Raw genomic sequence first — 18,100 nt, forward strand, 5'->3', positions numbered from 1 at the left:
AGGGTAAAAGCTGACAATCACAACCATCAAGTGATCCTGACCGACCCGGTGAATTACACACACACACTGAGGCAGGCACAAACATTATCGCTCTGCCTTCTAAAGGCGGGCGATAACAACTATGCGACCATCACCACCACCACTAATAGGTTTCACGAAATAATACCACCATGCTGTATATCTGAAAGTGACATGACAAATCTATCTTACACGCAGTAATACTCGTACTGCCAACACCAACATAGTCAATGATGCTACTTACAGAAATATATATATATATATATATATATATATATATATATATATATATATATATATATATATATATATATAAAACTTTCGCCATGAAAACACCACTTTTACATTTATTACTTCCAGATAATTTTATTTAGCTTCATACACCCTTCCTGAACGGCAGAGGTTGTTGCTGTTGTAAAATCAGGTTCATCTGGACGTGAACCCAGTGGGTTACAAGGAACCAGCCAGTGCCACTTTAGCCGGGTGCTCCCAGAGATATTTTCTTGAGGTTATGTTCATGTAGTGCCTGTGCTGTGATAATGTGATGCATGTGATGAGTAAGTGTGCTGTGATGAAGGGGACTTCACTGTAGTGTGGGCACGGTGTACATATTTGTGAATTATAGTTAGTGTTGGTACTGATGCAGGAAGATGATGATCGCATCATGCTCTGGTTAGGTACATCCGTTTCTCTTGGACAGTGGTCTCAGGGAATTAATATCTGGTGCGGGTTCGTGAAGGATGTTTGGCTGGAGATTTTGGATGGCTGTGGTTGCTGTGTATTTGTGAATGCGTATTTGAAGTGTTGGATGGGGAGGGAGTAGGAGTGATGGTTTTAACACATTCTGTATAATGTTAGGAAGTTGCACTTCTCTTTCTTTCATTTGTGAGTGTAAGGTAATGGAGCTTAAATAGTATTAGTGAGACAGATCCTATAATGAAACAACGAAATGTGTACCTCTCATATCCATGTGGTCTTACTTGAAGGGATGTTTTTAACATTCTGTACAATGTTGGGGAGTTACACTTCTCTTTCTTTCACTTGTGAGTGCAGGGTAATGCAGCTTAACCCTCCTCAGGTAATGTGGGGTCTGTGAGACCCCACGGTATTTTTCTTAGTGTTTTTCATATATTACTATAAGGTCTTGAGATCTGGTTTTCCCTCTACCTTCCTGACTAGTAGACTAGTTTAGGGAGGTGATGGGGTCAGTTCGGGATCTGGCTCTGTTTTCGCGATAAAGGGCCTTTGGGGTCCAGTGGACCCCACTTTACCTAACCTGTGATTATTTTCCCATATATATATCTTCCATACATTTTTTTTTTATGTCGTGCTTCTCTTACTGCTTACAGAAACATTGGCCATTACTGTACAGCATGCAATGATAGAACACTGGTGGAACATATCAGTGTTGGTATGACAGCCACTAATTTCAGATGGTATAAAATTTGTCAATGTTTTTTCATATAATTTTCCATAAAATATTTCGTCACTTATATTTCCATACATTTTGCACTAAATTGAAGGAAAAGGCCTACAGAAGCTGTGTAAAAGCGATTGTTTCAATAAAGTTGTTGTAAGTATTTTTGACGATTTTTTAAAGATTGGGGTCTGACAGACCCCACATTACCTAAGTAAGGATAAAATTATAGGTTTACCTGAGAAGGGTTAAGTAGTATTAGTGAGACAGATTCTATAATGAAACAACGACATGAGTACCTCTCATATCCATGCGGTCTTATTTGTAGACTCAAAATACTTTGGTTTCTTGGTACAAGTGATCTAGTATTCTGGTGTTTGTACAGTCCCCCAAAGAGGTGAGGGAAGAGTACCCAGAAGATTTCGGTTACTGATAATCCCTAGAGTCTTCCTCATGTCTTTAAGGTGAAACATATTACGTTAAATATTGTTATAAGAAACAATAAGTAAATGCCAAAATACCACATTTTTTCAAAATTGTCAGAAACAATTCATTAGTTACGATAATAGGAAATCCTGAACTAAACTTACAGAAATTTCAGAAGTGTTGCTTAGGGACAGTCATGAATAATTAGCTTAGTTCAAATCTAGCATGGCAACATGCAATGGTTTATCAGAATTGAAAGACTAAAAAAAGAGGGGCAGGTTTCAATAAACAATTAAAACCAGTCTTTATTATTTATGAAATAATTTGTTACAATACTAGGGAATAATTTAAAGTCATATGCTTTCATTTCTGTAGTTTTCATGGACAACAACAGAAAGGGGGAAAGTGGCATAAGTTAGTAGGCTATTTTAACCCGCCTCGTCCCGTCATCGTATGGGTACGTTGCAACGATTTGCATTTGCCAGTCCTCGCGACGTACTGGTACGTCGTGCAATTGCAAAGTGCATAATTTCAACAATTTTCAAATTTTGCACTTGATTTTTGGTACGTATCCTCGCTTGACTTTCCCCTACCTGCCACCAGGCAGGGACACTCGGCGACCCCGCGCGACCCACGCTAACCCGCGGCTCGTCCACTCACCTGTTAGCAACGGTCCTGCTCAGACATGGCTACGAGAGGTCTCTCAGAGGTCGAAATTCAAGCCGCCCTGGACGCCTTTACAGGCGAAATTGTTTCCCCACTGGATGACGAGGTTGTTGATAAAGATTATGTGCAGCCAGAGGAGGAGGAAACCACCAGCAGTGATGAAGAAGTCCCGTCGCCCAGGAAGCGGCAGTGCGTGACTTACCGTGCTGCTAGAGAGGGGCAGCCGGCCAAGAAATCACGTGCAACATCCTATGCCCAGCCCCAATGTGATGTGGAACCCGAATTCGATGATGAGGACGAGGACGAGGACGGAGTCGTGGGACGTGCTGCCACGTGGTATGGACGTGAGGTAATAACTCATCGAGGCCCCGAGCGCACACCACGTCGGACGAGCAGGTATGGGCCTAGTATTTTGTTTGGGGAGTTTGGAAATCCCGTGGAGGGAGTGGGGAGTTAAAGGGAAAGTGCAGGGAGGAGTATGGAAAGTGAGAGTGGCGTGAGTGAGTCATTGCTCTCCCTAGGTCGTGTGAGGCGGCGGGGTGTATCACGTGGGCGAGTGCGGGTGTGTTCTGTATCACGTGGGGTTGTGATGGAGGGGGAAGGTGGGGAGGAACCACTCCTCAGCACATCTTATGCTCCCCAATATTCCCCAACTTCATCCCCACAGCCCCCTAATGTTCCTCAAGGCCATAAGGGTAAGGGAAAGGGAAAGGGTAAAGGCAGAGGGAAGAGGAGTGAGAGTGGGGAAGTCCTCCGCACTCCTTCTCCCCAACCTCCCCCACCAGGATCTCCCCACCCAGACGAAGGCGGTGATGGGGATGATGGGGACAAGGGATTTGTGGGATGGAATTGGGAGGATGGGAGTGATTTTTCTCCTCTCATTCACCCCTTCACTGAGCAGGGGCGCTCTGGCGGCATTGCTCCCGGAATTCACCGTAATTCCACCAGGTTGGATTTTTTCCACCTGTGTTTTAGTGAGGCATTCGTGGAGCAGATTGTTTACCAAACCAACCTTTTTGTAAGCACCCAGCGCCTTGAGAGTGAAAGATTGGGAACAAGGAGTAGGCATTCTATCATATATGGTTACCCTGTCTCCCTTTCAGAAATGTTCCTATTTTTTGCCCTGGTCCTTCTGATGGGTCTTATACGAAAAAACAGAATTCCGACTTACTGGACAAGGGACACTGTTATGTTTACACCAATATTTCAGCAAGTGATGAGCCATAATCGGTTTCAACAAATTCTAAGTCGCCTCCATTTCTATGATGCTCATGATCCTGCAAATGCGAACAACACTGATAAAATGAGGCGAATTAGGTTGGTCTTTGATCACCTGAGGAAAACCTTTCGTTCGTCATTTTATCCCTATAGAGACCTTGTCATAGACGAGAGTCTCGTGTTGTGGAGAGGTAATATATCATTTAGGCAGTATATACCCAGCAAAAGGCACCGTTTTGGGTTCAAGATCTTTGTTATGTGCGACTGTAGGACTAGATACGTGCAAGACATAGTCTTGTACACCAGTGCACAGACAGACATAATAGAAGATCGGAGTATTGGACTGTCGGGAGCAGTGGTACAGACAATGATAGAATACTACCTTCATCGTGGTCACGTCCTCTACCTGGACAACTGGTACACTAGCCCTCTTCTCACTCGTTATCCTCACATGCATGAAACGGGAGTCTGTGGAACCGTGAAGGTGAACCGGCGTCACATGGCCAAGGTAGGGCGGAAACTTGACAGGAATGAGGTTGTCTTCTTCAAAGCCAACAACATCCTTGCAACTGCGTGGAACCATAATAGAGAAGTAAGCCTCTTGTCAACGGTTCACCGCCCCTTGATGCACTTACTGATTCTGTTGATTACCAGAGCGAGAACAGGCGTCACATTTGGAAACCTGAGTGTGTCGTGGACTATAACATAAACATGCGCCCAGTGGACCAGTCAGACTCCATGATATCGACGGTAGAGTGTGCCAGGACCACGATGAAGTGGTATAAGAAACTATTCTTTCACTTGCTAGACATCACTGCTCTGAATTGCCACCACTTTCACGCCATGACAACAGGAGTTCAGGAAACCTTTGAAGGGTTTGTGAGGGAGCTCACAAGAGAGATGTTTGCACGTTATGCTGTTGAAAGGCCCAACATCGCAACCGCACTGTCCCTATTGCCCAAACTCCCCTGAGAATATCCGGCCGCCATTTCCCCACTCCTATCCCTCCCCAGCCAAACAGACCTAGGCCCCAACGCAGGTGTCATGTGTGTAGCAATTCCCGGGTGAGACTCACCACACGGAGGAAGGACACCTGCTATCAGTGCGTCAAGTGTGACGTGGGTCTCTGTATTCACCCATGTTTCAGCGAATATCACACCTTGATGCAATTCTAATATGGTGTGGATGCGATAGGACGCTGAAACTATGAAGTAAATGTGACAAACAGACGCTCAGTGAAATTATCAGTCATGATGATTTGAAAATTTTAGTATAAAGTGCATACGGGTATAACATAAGTGCAAACATTGTACGTAAGTGTATAAATATGCTGTTAGTGGAAACATACCTAGCGAGGGTTTTATGATGCGATATTCTGTCGCTCAGTGCAATAAAAAAGGCCCGTAAATATGTAATTATTATTACTGGAAATGCTAACGGGTATAATATTGTAAGTGCTGAAATATATTCTAAGTCAAAATATTCCTAGCGTGTGTATGGAGATGCGATATCCTGACGCTCAGTTGAATGAATAAGGCCCGTAATTATGAAAATAGAAGTCAACAAGTGGGAAAGTGTGTAATATATGTGAAGAATTAGTATGTAAGTGTTTGAGTATTATATTGGTCGAAACATTCATTGCGAGGGTATTTTCATGCGATATTCTGACGCTCACTTGAATAAATAATGCCAGTAAGCATGTATAGTGCAGTATAGGGGTGTAAACGTGTGTAATGTAAGTGGGAAAGTATAATTGGAGTGAAAAAATAAAGTAGAAGATGAAACACGAGTGTTTGAGATTGTGCTTGCTACGTGAATATGCGCTAGCATTTCACTAAATGCCCTCGTAATGAATGTAAATAATTGAAAACATTTACAGTGGTGGAGGAATGAGTCTATGTAAAGGAAAAAATAATAGGAAAGTGATAAAACAATTGGGTATGTTGAAATACGAGTCATAGCGAGTGAGCTTAGTAAAGCGATGTGCGCTAAACTTTGTCATCATAATGAATGAACACATCTGAAAACATTTTCAAACAGTAAAAATTTGTAAAATGTCAATGAAACAGAAGTATACAAGTAGAAAAAATGATATGTTGACTGATACAAGAAACTTAGCATATAGCATGTTACGAGTCGGACCTAACTCGCTATGCTTGCGCGATGGTACAATGCTCATTTTTCATATTTATGTGTCTGAAATCCATTATATTGCTACTGTTATTGTTTATTAGTTCAAATTCAATAAATATAGAGGTGTTGTGTGTTGTTTCTCCCAGTATTTCCTACCATAGAAAACGTGAGCGCCTGACACGTCAATGATAGAATACGATACCTGGCGCGGGGGACCTCACCTGTTCCGACCACTTATGGACCACGGTAAGCCCTTTCTTGGTGATTTTCCTTTGTTTCTCAATCAAAGCGGAAGTTTTAGCCAAAATTTTTTGTTTCCAAAATAGCTCATGACTGGGGGATGTCGGAGGTGCGGAAAACCTCGGGACGTGACGGGTTAAAAGGTTCGATCGCCAAGGAAGGAGACTTCTTTTTTACTCAAAGACATGCGGTTATTACACTTCATATGGCCAGTTTTCCATTTAGAAAAATCAGAGGAAGAGTTAATAAAAACCAGAGGACTGTCAGTATATGAATTAAAGAACCTTGAAAATCTGCCGAGAGTTGGAACTCATTGGAGAATATCAAACTTGTGTCATAGCCTAGTCAGAGGCTGAATATACCAAGTCAGTCTGCACGCAGGAAGGCGGGGCTTATATGTGATGTCAGGATGTTTGTTTTCTGTGACATCTGATTCAGGCTCCAATGTCACAGAAAATGAATTAAGGGGGAACTTGTATCTGGATGTGATCCCCAAAGTTCTAGGTAATTTTCATTTTTATTCTTATTCTCTCTAAACCAACTACACTACTGTAAATATGTTTATGACACATATGTACACAAACTCCCAAAAGTTGCCAATCTCCATCTCATGACTTAATTTAAAAAATAAAAATACAGTGAACTAAACTACTGTTTTGTAAATGTTTCCTAATTTATTACTTCATTCATAAGTATATTTTTTATGGAAATATTTACTCAGTAAAAAGAGAAAAGAAGCTTCATTACGATAAAGTTCAAGGAAATCACAAAACTACCTGTCCACGCATTAGAAAAATATTTTTCATAGCTTAAAACTGACTACTTACATTCCCAGCTATGTCTTTTATCATGGAGTGTGGTAGCACTCCATGAGTAGGAATGGCTCAGGTTCAAATCGGCATCCCATATTATAACGCATAGTAGCATTTACTTGAAAAAGGGTCGAAAAGCTTAGTTCCAAGGTTATGAACTAAAAGAGCTTTTTACTCAAGTGCAAAACTACTCACAAAGTCTTGCTAACCTTCTTAGGAGTCGCAAAACTGAACCTCAACAATATTGATTTTTCTTCTTCTTTCTTTCTTTCTTTCTTTCTTCATCATCAGTCATAACTCCAAATCATGAAGGCCTATGCGAGCGTACACCAAGACACTGCTTGTCCAGTGTAGATGTTTCTTTTCATGTTTAGAAAAACATTCAGGTTACGGTTAGTGAGCTACGACCTGAAAACTGCATCACGATCACCCTTAAGTACGCCATTTTGCACAATATTGGTTAGCTACAGCTCGCCTCCATTGAAAGAACTTGCCAAACACTTTTTCAAGGGAAAGCACCTGTCGGAAAATTATTTATACACTCCTTTGTCTGACGAGTGTTAGTTTAACATGACCCTGAGTAAATTCACATAAGTCTCTTAGGAGAATTAGGGGTAAATGATACTCACCTAGTTATTATTCTCCTATATCCTAGCTAATTCCCCATTGAATTGGCCATTTCGTAAAGGTTACTTAGCTAGAAAGAGTTGGACAAGAGATGACGACGAGCCTATGTTTAGGTCAGTTGCCTGGGTTGCCAAGTGTCTTCTAGGAACAGAAGTGACTAATATGGCAAGCTTCTCTCTCATAGGATTTGAAGAGGTGCCAACTATTTATAAATTACAATGCTAAATACATTTAGATTACTTCATGATATATACAAGGTGACTCTAACTAATTAATCTTAGTTTTAATTAAACTAAAGCCAAACCAATTATTTCCTTTATGTATGTAAATATGTTAAACCCACATCTACGTTTTATGTGAGGGCTTTTCATCCTCAGGACACCTCATCTACCACACAGGCGCAGTTTAGGTCAATGGAACTTTCCAAGTAATTACATGTATTTACAATATAGTTGTCCACAAGGGTTAAATGCAGTAGCATTTAATTATTAATAATAAGAATTATTAAAGAGAACATAATCTCTGGGTTATAAAAACCACTTGAGTAGTTATTAACGCTCTCCAGGTTTTCCTCTGCTTCTAACCAGGGACGACTATTTTAAAAAGTAAAGAGTACAACTGCTCTGGGGGAAACTATTTCCTACAGCTTTTGGGCCAGGCGAAAAATGATATGCTGTATCATGTAATGTGACCCTTAGCCAGGAGTTCTCTCCACAGGTCTCGAGAACCCTGTGCTGCGGCCATTCCAGGTCGCGCATCTTGACCCATTTGGTCTCCACCATTCGCTGTCTCTGGGGTAGCCGTTAACTCAAGGGGTACCAGTTTATCAATAGTTTTTATGTTGGTATGTCCCCTACATTTTATTTTTACGAGTCTCAGCACCCCCTTTGAATGTGGGTGCGTGGAGATCACTTTAGCTAATGGCCACTGGGATCTTGGTTGTTCTGTTTTTACTAAGCCCACATCTCCTATGTTTAGAACAGACTTGTTGCTGGCAGCTTGAGCCCCATACAATCTTTCTCATAGGTTCAAAAGATATTCTTCGCTCCAATGTCTATTCCAGGTGTCCAATACCTTCTTCTGCCATTGATATCCCTCCCGCAGATGTGGTCCTAATTCATTATTTTCTATGGTAGGATCATCTACTTCCTCCTGGATATCCACACAAGGCACCAGATGGAGCTTTCTGCCATATAACATTTGAGCTGGTGTCAATCTCTAAATCGAAACGCTAGTGTCATCTAGATAGGTTAAAGGTCTATAATTAATCCTAGCTTCAATTTCAGTTATCACTGTTCTTAATTCTTCTCCTGTGATCTTAGTTCTGTGTAAGGTTTTCCTGAGGCAGTTCTTCACAATACCGATCATTCGTTCGGTAAATCCATTTTGCCATGGTGCTCTTAGAGCTATGAACTGCCAGGTACAATTTCGGATTCTCAGCGCCGACTTAACCTTTGGGTCATTCATCATTTTTATAAGTAGAGGTGCTGCTCCAACGAAGTTGGTTCCGTTGTCGCTTATAAAGTTGTTAGGGCAAGACCTTCTAGCGGCAAATCTTCGAAATACATTCAGGAATGTCTCTGAACTCAAATCTTCTGCCATTTTTAAATAGATTGTCCTTGTGTAAGTGCAAGTAAACAGACATATATACACCTTATGGGGAGTTCCCTCACCTGTAACAGTTATAGCCCCTGTGTAATGAACTCCAGTTACTTACATTTACACTATCCCTTGGTAAGGCAGGTGGTCCTGGATAGTCATATGGTCGTTGTTCGTACCTCCTACACGTAATGCAACCTTTGAGATATTTCTTTATGACTAAGGTGACCAGATTTATCGGAGCTAAAAGCGTGTGTGTGTGTGTGTGTGTGTGTGTGTGTCTATTCAGACAGATAGATAGAGATAAATAGATAGATAGAGATAGATAGGTAGATAGACAGATAGATATAGATAGATATATAGATAGACAGATATATAGACAGAGAGATATTGACGAATGCGACAGCAACCGCTGCTGCGTTACACCTCAAACTGAGGCAGCTAAGCAAACACTAACGTCTCTACAAACTCCGAACATACCGTACGGTACAGTGAATGGGGCGACCAAAGTTACCAGCTAGTGAGCATTACAGATTTTATATTAATTATTCGGTATTTAACACAAGGTCCCGGATGTTTGCCTGGCGGAGGAGGGCGGCAGCCATTTTGAGACAGTGAAGGTGCACCTTGTGCTTTCTTTTCAAGTCAAATTTGTGGGTCATCGGATAGCAAGACGTCAAAAAATGGGCCAAAAAGACTTCATCGTATTCAAGAGCAGAATGGAAGACAGTGACTTCAAGTGGACGTAAAAATAATAGGTATAGAGTCACCCATGAGGTAAGCGTCTGTTTTTTCATTTGGCCGCTCCCATACCTCTAGTGACATTATAATGAATTATATTTTTCCAGATGAAATACAGGTTATAATATTTATTAGTGTGATTTGTTCAGTTTCGGTGGTGGTTTTTGTGGCTGTGGTTCAGATTTAGCTGAATATAGGGTAATTGTTGGGAGCCCCTGGCTTGCCTGATGTGCAGACACCCTCCCTGCTTTAGAGGGATTATTATTACTTTTTTTATTTACTACTATTTTTATTGTCATCATCATCATCAATCAGACGATGGTTTTATGTTACTGTAAAAGCCAACGGCCATACCACGTTGAGTACACCGCTTCCCGTCCGATCAGCGAAGTTAAGCAACGTTGGGTCTCGTTAGTACTTGGATGGGTTACCGCCTGGGAACACCAGATGCTGTTGGCATCCCTACATGTCAGGTGGGGTTGGTGGAGGATTAGTGCCCCTCCCTGTAAAACAATTAACTCTAAGCCATTGGCCACCCCGTCTGGGATACATGGCGTCTGGCAATGAATGAATGAATGAAATTCGGTATTTCATTTGGTTGGGATTATGCATAATTTTTTAGTTCATCCTAATTTCATAAAAGAAGGTCATTTTATATCTAATGCAATAGTAAGTTTCTAAAAGCGGGACAATTAAGATAATTTGCTCAAAAAGCGGGACATTCTAGTCACAATTAAAAAGGTGGGACGGACGTCCAAAAAGCGGGACTGTTCCGCCTAAAAGCGGGACTCTGGCCACCTTATTTATGACCTGCCTACCCTTAGGGATCCAGTACTTTTCCCGGATTCGGGCCAAAGTCTACGGCACACCTCCGTGAAGAGTCAAATCATATCTTCCTTTACAATTAACTGTACAAAATATCCGTTCTTAGGTAATAATATGGGATGTCTAGTTTGGAGAGGCAAATCAGCCTTTATTATTCGGCCCCGGCATCTAATTAGACCCTTTCCATCTAAGAATCTCTTATCAGCTTATTCTTGTCCCCAGTGCCTTTGCCTAAAAGGTCATATATCTCTCCATAATAATTCCTTTGTATCCTTTTCGGCCAATATTCCATGGGATCTAACTTCTGAAACCCCACTTTCTTTTTCAAAAATTCAACAACTAATTTAGCAGTGTTAATAAGTTGTCTTATTGATGAGAATCTCCTAATGTCAATTACTTCTGGCTCAGGTACTAGAGGATCCAAGTTTACTACACCAACCTCAGCAATACTGTACTGTTTCTGCTCAGGCCAATCTTTAGTGAGTAACCATTTAGGACCTTTAAACCACAAATTATCTTTGATCAGTCTCTTTACAGTCGAACCTCTCGAGAGCAGATCAGCCGGGTTTTGTCTGGAGGATACATGCATAAATATAAATTTGGAAGACAGCTCTTTAACAGTCTTCACTCTGTTGTGGACGAAAGGAATTTTACTGTCTTCCTTCCCTATCCAGTAAAGACAAATCTCACTGTCAGTCCATATATAGCTATCCTCAAACTGAGTATCAAGAATAGTGGTCAAATACCTGGGCAATTTAGTTCTTACTTCTATGGGAGCCAATTCCATTTGAGGTAGGATTCTTCCTTTATTTGGCGCAACTCTGGCTTAATAATCTTACTATCCTCTCCTGCTGCGCAGTAAGCTACTGCTCCAAATGCCCTTTGAGAAACATCACAAAATATGTGTAAGTGTGACTTCTCATTACTGTTTATTTTCCTGGGAATACATAATTATGCTTGATGTGGTTTCAAAATCCTTTCTTATCTGTTCCCATTGTTCCACATATGTCTCACCCAATTCAGAGTCCCAGTCTAACTTTTCTCGCCAAGCCTCCTGCACTAAACATTTGCCCCTAATAACTATAGGGCTGACCAGTCCTAATGGGTCAAATAACATGGAGACCTGACTCTTGGTGAGAGGGAACTTAACTGGTTTCAAACATAATACATCAGCTGTTGTATCCCACTTAAGACCCAACACATTTTGAGTTTTGGGAATGTCATTATTTGGATAGTCCTCTTGTATCTTATTCCTCAAAAGCGGTGACTTTGTATTCCAGCTCTGTAACGGTAAATTTGCCTTCCCACATTCAGAATTGGCTACTTCATAAGTTTTCAATGCTTCCGACCCTGTATCAGCAACACCTTGCAAATTATCCATGTAAAAAGCGTGCCTTATTTCTGGGCATTTGGCATTTTCAAAACGATGCTTTAAAGTGTTGCAAAGTAGGAAAGGACTAGCACAAGAGCCAAAGAGCACCGATCGGAAACAGTAAGTTTTCAAAGGAATATCCTCATTTTGAGGGTCTTGAGGCCAGAGGAATTTTTAAAGTTTCCTATCCTCCTCTCTCAGTCCTATTCCGGGAAAGGCCTTAATAATGTCTGCTGTATAAGCATAAGGTTTCTCTCTGAATCTTTGTAACACATTCCCTAACTCCTCTGGTAGTGTAGGTCCAGAGTATAGGCAATCATTCAAGCTAGCTGATCCTTTGGACGCTTTGCTACTAGAAATGAAAACTATCCTTATGGGAGTAGTTACTGAATCCTTGCTTACAGCATGATGTGGCAAATAATGTCCCTCCTTATGGTTAACAGGGAATTCTACCTCTTCTGTAAATTTATACTTCAGTTGATCTTTTATAATATTATCATATAGGGTTAGATGTTCGGGTTTCTCTCTCAACTTTCTTAGAAGAGAATGTAACTGAGCCTTAGCTGCTTGTAATTTGTTGATAACGGTTTAGTTTCCATGGTAATCCTACCCAATACTGTCCATCCTGAAATTCCACTGACTGGTTATACAAATCCAAAGTTATTTTATCATCAGGGGTTGGTTCCTCAGAGTGTATTCCTACACTATCTAGGTCCCATAATTTGTGTACAGGTTCAATATTTTCATCCAACAAGTCAATTATCTGAGTAAGTTCTAATTCTGCACCTATTCTAGCTACCATCAATGACTGTGTGGGGGTAACAAAGACTGAGTCTATTAGTCTGGCCTCTCCTTTAACTTGTTTTGGAAAAGGCAACTGACTCATATTAAGGTTACCTCCTGGACTCTTGAAGAACTGTCCTTTATTCTTTTTGAAAGTCCTACGTAGGAATATTCCACAGTAATCAGAACAAATTATCATTTTTATGGGACCCAGAGTATCTGATTCCACATTCCGTTTAGCCAACTTTATTCCTGAGCTTTGTAGATGATCATAGGTATCCTTCAGTCCATATATATATATATATATATATATATATATATATATATATATATATATATATATATATATATATATATATATATATCCAACACAGCTGCTGTTATACGGCATATATATCTGCATAGTTGTATTACAGGTCTAACTAAATCAAAAGACTGAGCTTCCTTTGTAGTTAAGAATCCTGTATCGGCTAGATTTCCCTTGCCAATAATAGGTAATTATAATTTCTTCACAATGTCTGCAGAAATGAAGGTTTTCTTAGCATTCATATCAAAGAGGGTACATGCTAATAGGTTTCTATTCTCAGTCATTACCTTCACATCTGCTATTGGAACTGCAGCTGGCATTACTACTGGAGTATTCCCCTTAGCAGTTGTCTTATTGACACTTGCAAGTTTAGGAACCTCATTTTTCATCCTTGAGCATAAAGCACTATGATGATGATGATCCCTTTTACATTTGAAACAAAGATTTAATTTAGTCTTGCAGTCCGCGGAAGTGTGTTCGGAATTCATACATATTATACAACATCCCAGTTTCTGAAGTTTTCCTAGTCTAGAAGCATAATCGGGATTATGTTGACAAGATGCACTGGAATGCTGCTCCCAACAAAATGCACAAACTTTCCTGTCTTTAACCATGGAAGGTTTTATTTCCTTATTTTCATCAGCTTGTCTATTCCTTGTCTTTAATATTTTATCCTCAGCCTTTAAAGAGCTAAGGAATGTACCTATCTCTTTTTTTAGGCACATACCTAGCCTTCTCCGACTTAAGTTTCCCAAACAGCTGGTTAGTGGGTTTTTTTCTTTATTTCAGTCTTCTGTTTAATCTCAGCAGGCTTTACTGTTCCTTGCAAATGTTTTGGTACCTACCATACAAGGCAGCCTTGCTTTTGGTGGAAGCTTTAAGGACACAGTTCTAGAAAGCACCCAATCTGCTGCCTTAAAATCTTCGTAAGTACCTAAAGTCTTTAAAATTACAACTCATTGCAATTCTAAAAATTTGCAAGGAATCAAAATCATGTTTAGGTATAGGGGTAATTCAATTAGAGCCTTCAGTAACTGGGTGTTAACCTGCCCCCTGTCTTCGTAGTTTTGTCTAAGGATAGTCAAGGCCCCCTCATAATTGTTTTCTTCCACTGGTAATTCTTTTATCAGCTTGTAAGGCCTCCCCTTGACCTGTCCTAACAGATATGTGAGTTTGCTCACATTAGGGAGATCTGTTCTATCATGAACTAATGAATCTGGCTGTGCAACCCACCATTCTTTGATCATTTCCCATAGTTCCTTTGTTGATAATTGTGACATTTATGATCGTGTTGTTCTTATCTGTTATAATTAAGTCAGTCTCATTCTTTGTCTCTCCATTTGGACTTCTCCAGTTAATTTTCTTCCTGTTCTTTTATGAAAGAATGTGTTCCATATCGTCATGTTATACAGTATATCTCTGCAAAATTTTCCACCATTACACCTGTTATTCCTTCCTCGTACTCCAAATTTTCTCATATATGGTTGTCCATTTTTCAGTTTGCCAACTTTTGCACTGAAGTCTCCCATAAGTATAGTATATCTGTCCTTTTCTTTCTCCATAATCTGGGAGGCATCCTCACCGAATGTTTGTTTCTTCATTTGAGCTTTGAGAGGTTGGTGCATGTACAGTACTTGTATTACTTTCAGTGTGTATCTTTTGCCAAGTCTAATTACAATCCATGCTACTGTGTTAGATACACTGTTGAATTTAATAATGTTCTCTGCAAGAAATCTCTTAATCAGAAACCCAACACCACTTACTCTTTCATTTTGCCTTCCTCTGTAGTAAAATAGGTCGTTGTTCTCTTGGAGCTGAATTAATTTTTCTTCTTTTCTGTGGATCTCACTCAGACTTACAATATCCCAGTTCATGTTTTCTAATTCAGTCATTAAGGTATCAAGTCTGTAATCTTCTGCGAGGCTTCATACGTGGTATGTGTACAATAGATCTTCATGGATTTTAGTTTATCAGGGTCTCTGATCTGCCGAGAGACTGCCTACTCATCTTCGGGGGAACACCCCCCATAAGCACAGAAGGCAGTATGGTTGGACCTTTAGTAGACAATGATCCAACAGGAAAGCCCATATAATCAATAACAGTAGAACACATGTTTTGCTGGGTGGATTGTGGCAAATAAGTGTCATAAAGACTTTGTAGTTACTTGTAGAGAAGTATATTTTAGACTTGTGGTCGAGCGGCTTTTATATCTTGTAGTAGTTTCCCCACCAGATGTCATGTAGTGACGGGAGAGGTAAAGAATAGTATGGGACTATTTTTATTTGTCTTGGAAATATTAAACAGGTATAATAGTATAAGTCCTGGGTAGCTACCTCCCTGTCTCGCTATCTCTCTCTCTCTCTCTGTTCTAAGGCTAATCTCCGTCTCGACCTCTCTCTAGGGTCGCTTGTCTCCTTCTCAACTCTCTTTCCTAACATCTCGTGTAGTAGGGTGTGTGTGTCACGTATGTTCCTCATGGCAACAGAACTTTCTCACGAGAGGACTGCTGACAGCTAACTGCATCATCTCCCTCCTTACTGGCCGCTGTTGTCAGCTTTCCTCCGTGTAAGCGTTTAGCGCTGCTCGCTTCTCGCAAACACAACACCTTCTCATCATTTGACTTCCTGCTTCTATCTGTCTCTCTATCTATCTATTTATTTATCTATCTATTATGTAGTCCTATATTTGCTCGGCCGCGAAAAATGGCGTACCATCGACATTTAATAGTTATAATATATTAATACATACTACATACACATTATAATGAACTTATAAGCTAATTAAGTGAAATACATAATATTGTAAAGTAACATAATTGTATGAATATTGTATACATATATTATTCATAGTAAATAGTGATTATTCAGTAATATTACATTTTAAATAAGTTGAATACATATTGGAATAAATGCATTAAAGTAAATTATTTAACTGTAATACAGTATGTACTTGGGTTATTATAGTGAATTGCATACATGCAAGAATAAAAATAGTTTAAAATTAAGATTATTGTAAGAGTTATTAATATTTCATTCAAAGATAATGGTACTGGTTTGTCATATATGGGTCATTCTTCTTTGTGTTATTATTATTATTATTATTATTATTTTTTTTTTTTTTTTTTTTTTTTTTTATAATTAATACTATATACAAAATATATACACTTCATTCAGGGTGGTTAACTGTGATGTTAACTCTCCCCCCACTAAACAATGACTCCAAATTAGCAATTCTTGCATGCATTCTGTGCATGGCCAACAGCAATACTGCAACCACAATGCAGATAATTATAAAGACAGAAGGTGCTTGGCTATACACATAATATGGGTTGAACATACTCAAACTCAAATCTTCCCAGGGCTTCCATAGTTTCATTGATCAGCTGCATAGTTTCAAACTTAGGTGAAGTCAGCTTAATACTTGTGCTCATGTTTAAGTCCATATCAGGCAGTGGGTGGAAATGTTTGTGTGTATGGTTGATAATGGCGTAGTGATTGATGGTGGAAAAAGTAGACATGGATGGTGTAAATACCGCACAGTAGTCTGGTGCTATGTATAATCCTGAGGCTGATGTATGAGATGGTGGTATATCTGGACAGACTATGTAAACTGATGTGTTATGAGGGAAATAAAAAAACTGCGAGTGTCCAATGCGTTGATGGTGTACAAGTTTATCTGGAGCAAAAGTGAAGTTGCAATGATGATGAATATTGTTATTGCTGATGATAGCCATTTCACAAGGGACCGTATCAGTAGGCTGAAACGTGAAAATGTACGCAGGACAAAGATGAACAGCATGTAAGGATGTGCGGCACTTTCGCTCAATCGTTGACTCACTTGCGAAAGTGACAGTGTCTCGTCTCTTGGAGACCATGATGAGTTCGATGTCTGTGTTGATGTTGAAGATGACTATAGTGTTGTTGTTTCTATAGGGGAAGGGGTGTATTTGGTATACTGTGAACAGGTCTTCCGTGATGAATGGTACATGAACTATCACTGATGTTGGTGTTAGTGTTGCTTCCAAGTACGGGTAATATTGCATAAATTCCCTACTGCGGAACAATGGCTTCAATTTATGTTTATGTATGCCTTGACTAACTATCTGACGTAGCTCATGAACTGGGAGTAAGTCATTTGTGATCTTGCCATCACCAGCATTCGAAATTCCTTGCATAAGTGCCCTGAAATGATCTCTAGTGTTCTCTAATTGTAGTAGAATCGTGTCAATATGTTCTGTGATGATGGAGAAGTGCTGGAAAAGGGTAACGTTACCCTCCAAGTCATTTATTTTATCTATACTCTCGAGAGCTACGTTTTCTGCTTGTTTCAGATTTTTCACAATTGTTTTCATTGCTGAGTTCTGTCCTGTGATGAATTTATCTTGGTATGTTAGTACCTGAGCTATCTTATTAAATTTTTTGTTTATTTCTTTAAGGTCATCCTCTGTAGCCAATCCAAAGATGTTCCCAAGAATTGCGCCGCCCAGATCGAACAAACCGCGCTTTTGGCGAGTACGTGTGATATTGTTCCTGTCGCTCAGCACCTCTGTTCCATAAGATGGGAGATCTTGGATCATGACGAGCATAGTTGACTTCGCCTGTTCTAGTTTCCATTTCGCTAACTTCACCATTTCATCCACTTCCTTGGTGATATGTGATTGTGAAACATAATTCCCTATCTTGAAGTCCAGAGTTCGCATCGGCGTCGCAAGTCTTTCTATATAAGTAGGTAAGTCATACAAGTAATCTAGACTTATTTCAGTACTCATGACATCCTTGACGATTGTAGTCGTGGCCGTTGGAGCTATGAGGCATCCTTGTCGTACTATATGCTTGGGGTCTAGGTGCGCATATACTCTTACTATGTATAGGAGAATCCATAGCATAAGTCCCTTCATCGTAACCTACCGAAAAAAA

The 18,100-nt window shown here is 40.0% G+C and overlaps 1 non-coding gene across 1 annotated transcript; it reads left to right on the top strand.

Annotated features, from left to right (window-relative positions):
• Positions 1 to 10,237: 10,237 nt before the first annotated feature.
• On the top strand, positions 10,238 to 10,356 carry LOC145395346 (5S ribosomal RNA). The gene has a single exon (XR_013896589.1). It is a non-coding gene; the product is annotated as a 5S ribosomal RNA (ribosomal RNA).
• Positions 10,357 to 18,100: the final 7,744 nt, after the last annotated feature.

This window comes from Coenobita brevimanus, chromosome 30 (assembly GCF_032717465.1).
Source record: "Coenobita brevimanus isolate Jiangsu-jjx chromosome 30, ASM3271746v2, whole genome shotgun sequence".
NCBI classification, from domain to species: Eukaryota; Metazoa; Arthropoda; class Malacostraca; order Decapoda; family Coenobitidae; genus Coenobita; species Coenobita brevimanus.